This window comes from Tachyglossus aculeatus, chromosome 22 (genome assembly GCF_015852505.1).
Source record: "Tachyglossus aculeatus isolate mTacAcu1 chromosome 22, mTacAcu1.pri, whole genome shotgun sequence".
NCBI classification, from domain to species: Eukaryota; Metazoa; Chordata; class Mammalia; order Monotremata; family Tachyglossidae; genus Tachyglossus; species Tachyglossus aculeatus.
The window spans coordinates 47725441-47738334 of NC_052087.1; the positions used below are offsets into that span (position 1 = coordinate 47725441).

The following is a 12894-nucleotide window of genomic DNA, read 5'->3' on the forward strand; positions in this document are numbered from 1 at the left end:
ACGATTTGAATTGAATGAAAGGAGGAGATGCGGATATAGAATCATCCACGTAAAGATGGTAGTTGAAGCCAGAGCAGCAAATGAGTTCTCAAGTCTGCCCCTTGTCTACTTGTGACCTTGGGAAATTCACTTCATTTCTCTGTGCCTCAGTTACCTCATCTGTTCATTCATTCATTCATTCAATCGTATTTATTGAGCGCTTACTGTGTGCAGAGCACTGGACTAAGCGCTTGGGAAGTCCAAGTTGGCAACATATAGAGACGGCCCCTACCCAACAATGGGCTCACAGTCTAGAAGGGGGAGACAGACAACAAAACAAAACATGTGGACAGGTGTCAAGTCATCAGAATAAATAGAAATAAAGCTAGGTGCACATCATTAACAAAATAAATAGAAGAGTAAATATGTACAAGTCAAATAGAGTAATAAATCTGTACAAATATATATACAGGTGTTGTGGGGAGAGGGAGGAGGTAGGGCTTTTAGACTGTGAGCCCACTGTTGGGGAGGGACTGTCTCTATATGTTGTCAATTTGTACTTCACAAGCGCTTAGTACAGTGCTCTGCACACAGTAAGCGCTCAATAAATACGATTGATTGATTGACTGATGATAGGGTGGGGGGATAGGGAGGAGGAGAGGGAAAAGGGGGCTCAGTCTGGGAAGGCCCCTGTAAAATGGGGATTAAGACTGTGAGCCCCACGTGGGACAGGGACTGTGTCCAACCCGATTTGCTTGCATCCACCCCAGAGCTTAGTACAGCGCCTGGCACCTAGTAAGCGCCTAACAAATATCATATTTTTTTTTACTTTTATTATGACCTCATCTGTAAAATGGAGACTAAGACTGTGAGTCCTATGTTTCCTACCTGAGTATATTGTGTGTGCCCCAGCACTTAGTACCACTAGCTGGCACACGGTAAGCACTTAACAAATACCATTTACGATAAAAAATATCCCACTCCTTCTAAGCAAGATCACCCCTAAACTTTAGTAGGCAGATGACAATAATAATAATGGTATTTGTTAAGCGCTTACTTTGTGCCAGGCACTGTACTAAGCACTGGGGTGGATATAAGCAAATTGGGTTGACACAGTCCCTGTCCCACATGGAGCTCACAGTCTCAATCTCCATTTTACAAATGAGGGAATGGAGGTCCGGAGAAGTGAAGTGACTTGCCCAAGGTCACACAGGGGACAAGCGGCGGAGCCGGGATTAGAACCCATGACCTTCTGACTCCAGGCCCGTGCTCTATCCACTAAGCCATGCTGTTTCTCTTTTATGCTTCATCATCCCCGGGAAAGGCAAACCCCATAACCTTCCCCTCCTTGCCCCAGTTACCTAATCCTCACCACCAGGAAGTTCTTCCCTAGATCTAACCTAAATCCCTTCTAATGCAATGTAAACCCATCTCCTTCCATATAGCATTTGATATATCATTCGAGAAGCAGCGTGGCTCAATGGAAAGAGCGCGGGCTTGGGAGTCAGAGGTCACGGGTTCAAATCCCAGCTCTGCCACTTGGCTGTGTGACCTTGGGCAAGTCACTTAACTTCTCTGTGCCCTGGCTACCTCATTTGTAAAATGGGGATTAAAGATTGTGAGCCCCACATAGGAGAACCTGATCACCTTGTATCCCCCCCAGCGCTTAGAACAGTGCTTTGCACATGGTAAGTGCTTAACAAATGCCATTATTATTATTATTATTATATTTGTGAAGTACTTACTATGTGCCAGGCACTGTTTAAAGAGCTGGGGTAGATACAAGATTATCGGGCTGGGCACAGTTCTCCCTGCCTCACCTGAGGCCCATAATCTTCATCATTATATATATATAATATATATTTATATTTATATATATATATCTTCATTATATAGATGTATAAATATAAATATATATTATATATATGTATACACACACACACACACACACACACACACAGTGTAGCAGACGGAGCACGGTCCTGGGTTTCAGAAGGTCATGGGTTCTGATCCCAGCTCTGCCACTTGTCTGCTTGTGTGACCTTGGGCAACTCACTTTACTTCTCTGGGCCTCAGTTCCCTTATCTGTAAAATGGGGATTGAAACTGTGAGCCCCATGTGGGACAGGGACTGTGTCCAACTCGATTTGCTTGCATCCATCCCAGCACTTAGTACAGTGCCTGGCATATAGTAAGTGCTTAACAAACACCTGTCTAGTTGCTTTGTTTTGTTGTCTGTCTCCCCCTTCTAGACTGTGAGCCCATTGTTGGGTAGAGACCATCACTATATGTTGCCGATTTCTACTTTCCAAGCACTTTTCTACACAATTTCTACTTTCCAAGTTCCCTCATCTGTAAAATGGGGATTAAGACTATGAGCCCCACATGGGACAACCTGATCACCCTGTAACCTCCCCAGTGCTTAGAACAGTGCTTTGCACATGGCAAGCGCTTAGTACAGTGCTCTGAACACAGTAAGCACTCAATAAATACGACTGAATGAATGAATGAATAATAAATGCCATTATTATTATTATTAATCCCCATTTTACAGATGAGGCTCAGAGAAGTTAACTTCTCTGTTAACTTCTCAGTCGACTGGTAACTGAGGCTCAGAGAAGTTAAGTGACTTGCCCAAGGTCCATTATTATTACTATTATTATTATTATTATTATTAATCCCCATTTTACAGATGAGGCTCGGAGAAGTTAACTTCTCTGTTAACTTCTCAGTCAACAGGTAACTGAGGCTCAGAGAAGTTAAGTGACTTGCCCAAGGTCCATTATTATTATTATTATTAATCCCCATTTTACAGATTTGGCTCAGAGAAGTTAACTTCTCTGTTAACTTCTCAGCTTCTCTGAGGCTCAGAGAAGTTAAGTGACTTGCCTAAGGTCCCGGAGCAGACAAGTGGAGGAGGCAGGATTAGAACCCGTGACTCTCTGCCTCCTAGACTCCTACACATCAGGTTCAATCAATCATCAATCGTATTTATTGAGCGCTTACTGCGTGCAGAGCACTGTACTAAGCGCTTGGGAAGTACAAGTTGGCAACATATAGAGACAGTCCCTGCCCGACAGTGGGCTCACACTGCAAGGGCGTGCGAGAACAGGTTTCTTAGGCCTTTTTTACAAATGGGTCCCCAGCTTTTTCCTCACCCCTCAAGTCTCTCTCCTCTTGCCCTCTTTCTCCCACTCCCACCCCCAACATCTCCACCCTTCAGGCTCCGGTCCAAGAGGTCGGGTGACTGTGCTGACCGCTCAGTTTCGGTTCCTGGCCTAGCCTGTCCCGTGACCCGCCAGTCCTCCGGACGGACAGCAGCGTCTTTGAGAAAATGCTGAAAATGCTGAGCTGTTCCCTCCAGAGAAGGGGGATCCTCTGCAGGGAGGGGGAAACAGAGGAAGGAGAAGCAGGCGGAGGCAGGGAACGGGGGGAGGAGGACATGGGCCTCGGATATTCCCACGGGAACCTTCTGGGCCGGAGGGAAAGCGGGAGAGCGGCCGGAGGTTTCAAGATTGAACTGGAAATCTGGTTCCGATGTTCACATCATCATCCTCATCATCAATCGCATTTATTGAGCGCTTACCGTGTGCAGAGCACTGGACTAAGCGCTTGGGAAGTCCAAGTTGGCAACATATAGAGACAGTGGGCTCACAGTCTAGAGAGGCAGCGTGGCTCAGTGGAAAGAGCCCGGGCTTTGGAGTCAGAGGTCATGGGTTCAAATCCCGGCTCTGACAATTGTCAGCTGGGTGACTTTGGGCAAGTCACTTCACTTCTCTATGCCTCGGTTACCTCATCTGCAAAATGGGGATTGAAACTGTGAGCCCCATATAGGTCAACTTGATCACCCTGTAACCTACCCAGCGCTTAGAACAGTGCTTTGCACATAGTAAGTGCTTAATAAATGCCATCATTATTATTATTATTATTAAAAGGGGGAGACAGAGAACAAAACCAAACATACTAACAAAATAAAATAAATAGAATAGATATGTACAAGTAAAATAAATAGAGTAATAAATATGTACAAACATATATACAGGTGCTGTGGGGAAGGGAAGGAGGTAAGATGGGGACGATGGAGAGGGGGACGAGGGGGAATTGGGGTCCGTTCCCATACCGGGAGTCGAATCCGGGCCGCCTGGGTGAAAACCAGGAATCCTAACCGCTAGACCATATGGGAGACATCTTCCATATGGGTCACATCTTCCCAAAGAGTAGGGGTCTGAGCCTATGGACGCTTCAGTGAGGAAGGGGCCAGAGAGTGGGGGGGGCGGGGGCCCACTGTTGGGTAGGGACTGTCCCTATATGTTGCCAACTTGTACTTCCCAAGCGCTTAGTCCAGTGCTCTGCACACAGTAAGTGCTCAATAAATACGATTGATTGATTGATTGATTGATTGGGGGAGACCACCGGGGCAGGAAGGGAAATGAGGGGCAGGTCAAACCTTCACGGCTCTCTGTCTTCTGTGTCTCTCTGGGCCCCTTGTACTGTTGGAGGGTCTCTGGGTCTCTCTCCACCTCTGTCTTTTATTCATGTTACTCCCCTCCTCAAAAATCTCCAGTGGCTGCCTGTCAACCTCTGGAATCAAGCAAAAACTCCTCACTCTGGGGTTCAAGGCTGTCCATCCATCCCCTCGCCCCCTCCTACCTCACCTCCCTTCTCTCCTTCTCCTTCTCCTCTGCTCCTCTGCCACTAACCTCCTCACTGGGCCTCGTTCTCACCCATCCCGCCGTCGACCCCCGGCCCACGTCCTCCCCCTGGCCCGGAATGCCCTCCCTGTAAGTCACTTAACTTCTCTGAGCCTCAGTTACCTCATCTGTAAAATGGGGATTGACTGTGAGCCCCACGTGGGACAACCTGATCATGTTGTATCCTCCCCCCCAGCGCTTAGAACAGTGCTTTGCACATAGTAAGCGCTTAACAAACACCATCATCATCACACAGCCACCAAACTAGCTCCCTTCCTCCTTTCAAAGCCCTACTGAGAGCTCACCTCCTCCAGAAGCCTTCCCAGACTGAGCCCCCTTTCCTCTCCTCCTCCCCACCCCCCTGCCCTCCCTTCAGTAAGCGCTCAATAAATACGATTGAATGAATATATATGTTTGTTCATATTTACTACTCTTTGTACATATTTATTCTATTTCTTTTATTTTGTTAATATGTTTTGTTTTGTTGTCTGTCTCCCCCTTCTAGACTGTGAGCCCTTTGTTGGGTAGGGACCGTCTCTAGATGTTGCCAACTTGTACTTCCCAAGCGCTTAGTCCAGTGCTCTGCACACAGTCAGCGCTCAATAAATACGATTGAATGAATGAATGAATGAATGAACAGTGCTTGTATATATGTATATATGTTTGTACATATTTACTACTCTATTTATTTATTTTATTTGTACATATTTATTTTATTTTGTTAATATGTTTTGTTTTGTTGTCTGTCTCCCCCTTCTAGCCTGTGAGCCCGCTGTTGGGTAGGGACCGTCTCTAGATGTTGCCAACTGGGACTTCCCAAGCGCTTAGTCCAGTGCTCTGCACACAGTCAGCGCTCAATAAATACGATTGATTGGATGAATGAACGAATGCTTGGCACATAGGAAGTGTTTAACAAATGCTGTAATTATTACTACTGTTATTATTGAGCCCCTTGCCCGGTTTGGCACTGCCCAAGTAGCCCGGCTGGAGAGATTCTGCTTTTCTCAGAGGGCAAATGAAGCCACCCTCAGAAATTGAAGGGGGTGGGATGGTGGCTCTCTGAGGGGTGATCAGCTCAGCTCCCCGGAGGCCTCGGGGAAATGACTTCGCTCGGGTGGGTTTGGGGGGGATCCATGTGAGCGTGTGGATGAGCCCACGTGGGGATACCCATAGCCCACGAGAAGCAGTGTGGCCTATTAGAAAATGCCCCAGACCGGATTGGCAATCAATCAATCAATATATATATATATAGAGAGAGAGATGGCATTTATTAAGCGCTTACTATGTGCAAAGCACTGTTCTAAGCACTGGGAAAGTTACAAGGAGATCAGGTTGTCCCACGTGGGGCTCACAGTCTTCATCCCCATTTTACAGATGAGGTCACTGAGGCACAGGGAAGCTAAGTGACTTGCCCAAAGTCACCCAGCTGACAAGTGGCGGAGTTGGGATTTGAACCCATGACCTCTAACTCCAAAGCCCGGGCTCTTTCCACTAAGCCACGCTCCCTGGCTATCAATCATATTTATTGAGCGCTTACTGTGTGCAGAGCACTGTACTAAGCGCTTGGGAAGTCCAAGTTGGCAACATATAGAGGCGGTCCCTACCCACCAGTGGGCTCACAGTCTAGAAAACTTGGCAGGACTCCTGGTTTCATTTCCTGCTCTGCCACTTGCCAGCTGTGACAACTGGAACACGACGCCCAATTAATTAGTTCATTCATTCATTCAATCGAATTTATTGAGCACTTACTGTGTGCAGGGCCCTGGACTAAGCGCTTGGGAAGTACAAGCTGAATGTCCCTTTGCCTCTGCTTCTTCATCTGTAAAATGGGAGAAGCCGCGTGGCTCAGTGGAAAGAGCCCGGGCTTCGGAATCAGAGGTCACGGGTTCAAATCCCGGCTCCGCCCCTTGTCAGCTATGTGACTTTGGGTGAGTCACTTCACTTCTCTGGGCCTCAGTTCCCTCATCTGTAAAATGGGATTAAGACTGTGAGCCCCCAGTGGGACAACCTGATCACCTTGTATCCTCCCCAGCGCTTGGAACAGTGCTTTGCACATAGTAAGCGCTTAATAAATGCCATCCTCATCATCAATTTGGCACCTGCGTCCCTCCTCCTTAAATTGTCTGATCTGATTTATCTTTAACAAATCAGTGGCATTTTCTGAGTGCTTACTGTGGGCGAAGCACTGTCCTAAACGCTGGTATCTATCCGGCTCCACCAATTGTCAGCTGTGTGACTTTTGTCAAGTCACTTAACTTCTCTCTGCCTCAGTTCCCTTATCTGTAAAATGGGGATGAAGACTGCGAGCCCCCCGTGGGACAACCTGATCACCTTGTATCCTCCCCAGTGCTTAGAACAGTGCTTTGCACATAGTAAGTGCTTAACAGACGCCATAATATAATAATAATAATAATGCCATCATTGTAATAATAATAATGATGGCATTTATTAAGCGCTTACTATGTGCTAAGCACTTCCACAGCCCTGCTTCACTCTGACAGTGACAGGTAAAGGGTTAGGCCTGGCACTTTCAACTCTGATTCTATTATAGCCTACTCTTTCAAGCGCTTAGTATAGCGTTCTGCGCACGGTAAGCACCCAATAAATAGGATTGATTGAAAACCCAGGTCCTCTGATTCCCAGGCCAGGGTGCTTGCCTGGAGCCCCCAGTGTTGAAAGAAATAATGATAATAATAATAATAATAATAATAATAATAATAATGGTATTTGTTAAGCGCTTACTATGTGCAAAGCACTGTTCTAAGTGCTGGGGGGGATACAAGGTGATCAGGTTGTCCCACGTGGGGCTCACAGTCTTAATCCCCATTTTACAGCTGAGGCAATTGAGGCCCAGAGAAGTGAAGTGACTTGCCCAAAGTCACACGGCTGACAAGTGGCGGAGCCGGGATTAGAACCCACCACCTCTGGCTCCCAAGCCCGGGCTCTTTCCACGGAGCCACGCTGCTTCTCAAAGAAATGAGACGCAGCATGGTCTATAATAATAATGATGGTGTATATTAAGCACTTACTATGTGCAAAGCACTGTTCTAAGCGCTGGGGAGGTTACAAGGTGATCAGGTTGTCCCACGGGGGGCTCACAGTCTTCATCCCCATTTTACAGAGGAGGGAACTGAGGCCCAGAGAATTGAAGTGACTTGCCCAAAGTCACACAGCTGACAATGGGCGGAGCCGGGATTAGAACCCACGACCACCAAGTTAGCTTTCTTCCTCCCTTCAAGGCCCTACTGAGAGCTCACCTCCTCCAGGAGGCCTTCCCAGACTGAGTCCCTTCCTTCCTCTCTTCCTCGTCCCCCTCTCCATCCCCCCCATCTTACCTCCTTCCCTTCCCCACAGCACCTGTATATATGTATATATGTTTGTACATATTTATTACTCTATTTATTTTACTTGTACATATCTATTCTATTGATTTTATTTTGTTAGTATGTTTGGTTTTGTTCTCTGTCTCCCCCTTTTAGACTGTGAGCCCACTGTTGGGTAGGGACTGTCTCTATATGTTGCCAACTTGGACTTCCCAAGCGCTTAGTACAGCGCTCTGCACACAGTAAGCGCTCAATAAATACGATTGATTGATTGATTGATTGACCTCTGGCTCCCAAGCCCGGGCTCTTTCCACTGAACCACGCTGCTTCTCCAAGAAATGAGGCAGAAGGACTTGGGTTCTAATCCAGACTCTGCCACTTGTCTTCTGGGTGACCTTGGGCTACTAACTTCACTTTTCTGTGCCTCAGTTGCCCCTCAGTAACATAGGGATTAAGACGGAGTCCCATGTGGGATCAGGACTGCGTCCAACGTGCTTATCTTGTATTTACCCCAGAGCTTAGTACCGTGCTTGGCACAGAGTAACTGCTTAACAAATACAGAAAAAAAAAGTGGCTCGCTCTCCCCCAGGGCCTCTGTATGATGTGCCTATAGCTATAATTTTATTTCTTCTGACAATTTTGACGCCTGTCTCCGTGTTTTATTTTGCTGTCTGTCTCCCCCTTCTAGACTGTGAGCCCCGTCTCTGTATGTTGCCGGCTCGTACTTCCCAAGCGCTTAGTCCAGTGCTCTGCACACAGTAAGCGCTCAATAAATATGATTGAATGAATGAATGTGCCTATAGCTCTAATAATAATAATAATAATAATGTTGGCATTTGTTAAGCGCTTACTGTGTGCAGAGCACTGTTCTAAGCGCTGGGGGGGATACAAAGTGATCAGGTTGTCCCATGTGGGGTTCACAGTCTTAATTCCCATTTTACAGATGAGGGAACTGAGGCTCAGAGAAGTTAAGCGACTTGCCCAAAGTCACCCAGCTGACAATTGGCGGAGCCGGAATTTGAACCCATGACCTCTGACTCCAAAGCCCGGGCTCTTTCCACTGAGCCACGCTGCGATTTTGACACCTGTCTCCGTGTTTTGTTTTGCTGTCTGTCTCCCCCTTCTAGACTGTGAGCCCGCTCTGTATGTTGCCGGCTTGTACTTCCCAAGCGCTTAGTCCAGTGCTCTGCACACAGTAAGTGCTCAATAAATACGATTGAATGAATGAATGTGCCTATAGCTCTAATTCTATTTGTTCTGACGATTTTGACACCTGTCTCCGTGTTTTGTTTTGCTGTCTGTCTCCCCTTTCTAGACTGTGAGCCCGCTCTGGATGTTGCTGACTTGTACTTCCCAAGCGCTTAAGCCAGTGCTCTGCACACAGTAAGCGCTCAATAAATACAACTGAATGAATGAATGATCTCAGTAAACGCTCAATAAATACAATCGATCGATGGATCGATTCCCAGGTTAATACCTCAAGCCTCCATCTCTCCTGCGTGACTTAGTGGGAAGAGCCCGGGGCTGGGAATCAGAAGGACATGGGTTCTAATTCCGGCTCTGCCATATGTCTGCTGCGTCACCTTGGGCAAGTCACTTCACTTTTCAGGGCCTCGGTTACCTCACCTATAAAATGGGGATTAAGAGTCATCATCATCATCATCATCATCATCAATCGTATTTATTGAGCGCTTACTATGTGCAGAGCACTGTACTAAGCGCTTGGGAAGTACAAATTGGCAACATATAGAGACAATCCCTACCCAACAGTGGGCTCACAGTCTAAAAGGGGGAGACAGAGAACAAAACCAAACATACTAACAAAATAAAATAGAATAGATATGTACAAATAAATTAAATAAATAGAGTAAAACAATATGTACAAACATATATACATATATACAGGAGCCCCATGGGGTCAGGGGCCGTATCCAACCTGATTCACTTGTATCTGCCTCAGCCCTCAGAACAGTGCCTGGCACATATTAAGTGCCAGTAGATCCAGCACAGGCCCGGGAGTCGGAAGTTCACGGGTTCCAATCCCGTCTCTGACACTTTGCTGTGTGATCTTGGGCAAGTTATTTCACTTCTCTGGGCCTCGGTTACCTCGTCTGGAAAATGGGGATTAAGACTGTGAGCCACATGCGGGACAGGGACTGTGAGCTCCTTATCTTCCCTCCCAAACCCTGTCCTCCCCCTTTCCCGTCACTGTAGACGGCGCGACCGCCTTTCCCGTCTCCCGAGCCGCCCGCAACCTCGGTGTCATCCTCGACTCCGCTCTCCCGTTCACCCCACACATCCAATCCGTCACCAAAACCTGCCCATCTCACCTCTACGACATCGCCAAGACCCGCTCTTTCCTCTCCATCCAAACCGCTACCATGTTAGTACAATCACTCATCCTATCCCGACTGGATTACTGCATCAGCCTCCTCTCTGATGTCCCATCCTCCTGCCTCTCCCCGCTTCAGTCTACACTTCACTCTGCTGCCCGGATTATCTTTGTACAGAAACGCTCTGGGAATGTCACTCCCTTCCTCCAAAATCTCCATTGGGTGCCTATCAACTCTTCCGATCAAGCAAAAACTCCTCACTCTCGGCTTCAAGGCCGTCCATCCCCTCGCCCCCTCCTCCCTCCCCTCCCTTCTGTCCTTCTCCAGCCCAGCCGGCACCCTCCGCTCCTCTGCCACTAATCTCCTCACCGTTAGGCCTCGTTCTCGCCCGTCCCGCCATCGACCCCCGGCCCACGTCATCCCCCGGGCCCGGAATGCCCCCAATCCCTCTGCCCATCCGCCAAGCTCGCTCTCTGCCTCCCTTCAAAGCCCTGCTGAGAGCTCACCTCCTCCAAGAGGCCTTCCCAGACTCAGCCTCCCTTTTCCTCAGCCCCTCCTCGTCACCTCAACTCCTTCCCTTTGCTCTCCCCCCTCCCCACCCCACAGCACTTGTGCATATATGTACCTATCCATCATTCCATTTATTTATATTAATGCCTATTTACTTGTTCTGATGTGTATAGATCTCTAATTCTATTTATTTATATTGATGCTACTGATGCCTGTTTACTTGTACTGATGTCTGTCTCCCCCTTCTAGACTGTGAGCCCTTTGTGGGCAGGGATTGTCCCTCTTTATTGCCGACTTGTACTTCCCAAGCGCTTAGTCCAGTGCTCCGCACACAGTAAGCGCTCAATAAATACGACTGAATGAGTGAACTTCTCGGGGCCTCAGTGTGGGGTAGGGACCGTCTCTGTTGCCAACTTGTACTTCCCAAGCGCTTAGTCCAGTGCTCCGCACACAGTAAGCGCTCAATAAATACGACTGAATGAGTGAACTTCTCGGGGCCTCAGTGTGGGGTGGGGACCGTCTCTCTCTGCTGCCGACTTGTACTTCCCAAGCGCTTAGTACAGTGTTCTGCACAAAGTAAGCGCTCGATACATACGATTGAATGAATGAATGATTAGCTTGAAACTCCCCCAGCGCTTAGAACAGTGCTTGGCTTAGTACAGTGTTCTGCACAGAGTAAGCGCTTGATACATATGAGCCCACTGTTGGGTAGGGACTGTCTCTATATGTTGCCATCTTGTACTTCCCAAGCGCTTAGTACAGTGCTCTGCACACAGTAAGTGCTCAATAAATACGATTGATTGATTACATATGATTGAATGAATGAATGATTAGCTTGAAACTCCCCCAGCGCTTAGAACAGTGCTTGGCTTAGCACAGAGCTTTGCACAGAGTAAGCACTCGATACATACAATTGAATGAATGAATGAATGATTAGCTTGAAACTCCCCAAGCGTTTAGAACAGTGCTTGGCATCGTGGCTCAGTGGAAAAGAGCCGGGGCTTTGGAGTCAGAGGTCATGGGTTCAAATCCTGGCTCCCGCACTTGTCAGCTGTGTGACTTTGGGCAAGTCACTTCACTTCTCTGGGCCTCAGTGACCTCATCTGTAAAATGGGGATGAAGACTGTGAGCCCCATGTGGGACAACCTCATGACCTTTTATCTCCCCAGCGCGTAGAACAGTGCTTTGCACATAGTAAGTGCTTAATAAATGTTATTATTATTATTATTATTATTATTATTATTATTATTCTGTAGTGAGCGCTTAACAAATACCATGATGCTGATGATGATGATGAATAAAGAATGCTGCAATGATTATTGTTAGATGGGTTAGTAAGTTGTCAGTTAGAAAGAGAAGCAGCGAGGCTCAGTGACCACAATGACCACACAGTCTAGAGGGGAGGGACTGCCACGTGCTACCCTTGAAGGGGTGGGCACTTCCCAAGCGCTTAGTACAGTGCTCTGAATACAGCAGAGAAGCAGCGTGGCTCAGTGGAACGAGCCCGGGCTTGGGAGTCAGAGGTCATGGGTTCAAATCCCGGCTCCGCCAATTGTCAGCTCGGGGACTTTGGGCAAGTCACTTCGCTTCCCTGGGCCTCAGTTCCCTCATCTGGAAAATGGGGATGAAGACTGGGAGCCCCACTTGGGACAACCTGATCACCCTGTAACCTCCCCAGCTCTTAGAACAGTGCTTTGCACCTAGTAAGCGCTTAACAAATGCCATTATTATTATTAGAACAGTGCTTTGCACATAGGAGACGCTTAACAAATACCATTATTATTATTATTATTAGTAGTAGTAGTAGTAATAGTAGTAGTAGTAGTAGTAATAGTAGTAGTAGTAATAGTAGTAGTAGTAGTAGTAGTAGTAGTAGTAGTAGTAGTAGTAGTAGTAGTAGTGTGGGAGAAGCATGGCAGCCGTGGGAGGGGAGGGCCCGCCCCCTCGTCACTCATAACCACGCCATTCATTCATTCATTCATTCATTCATTCAATCGTATTTATTGAGCGCTTACTGTGCGCAGAGCACTGGACTAAGCGCTTGGGAAGTCCGAGTTGG

The 12894-nt window shown here is 47.4% G+C and overlaps 1 non-coding gene across 1 annotated transcript; it reads right to left on the reverse strand.

Annotated features, from left to right (window-relative positions):
- Positions 1 to 4089: 4089 nt before the first annotated feature.
- On the reverse strand, positions 4090 to 4161 carry TRNAE-UUC. The gene has a single exon. It is a non-coding gene; the product is annotated as a tRNA-Glu (tRNA).
- Between the last annotated feature and the right edge of the window lie 8733 nt (positions 4162 to 12894).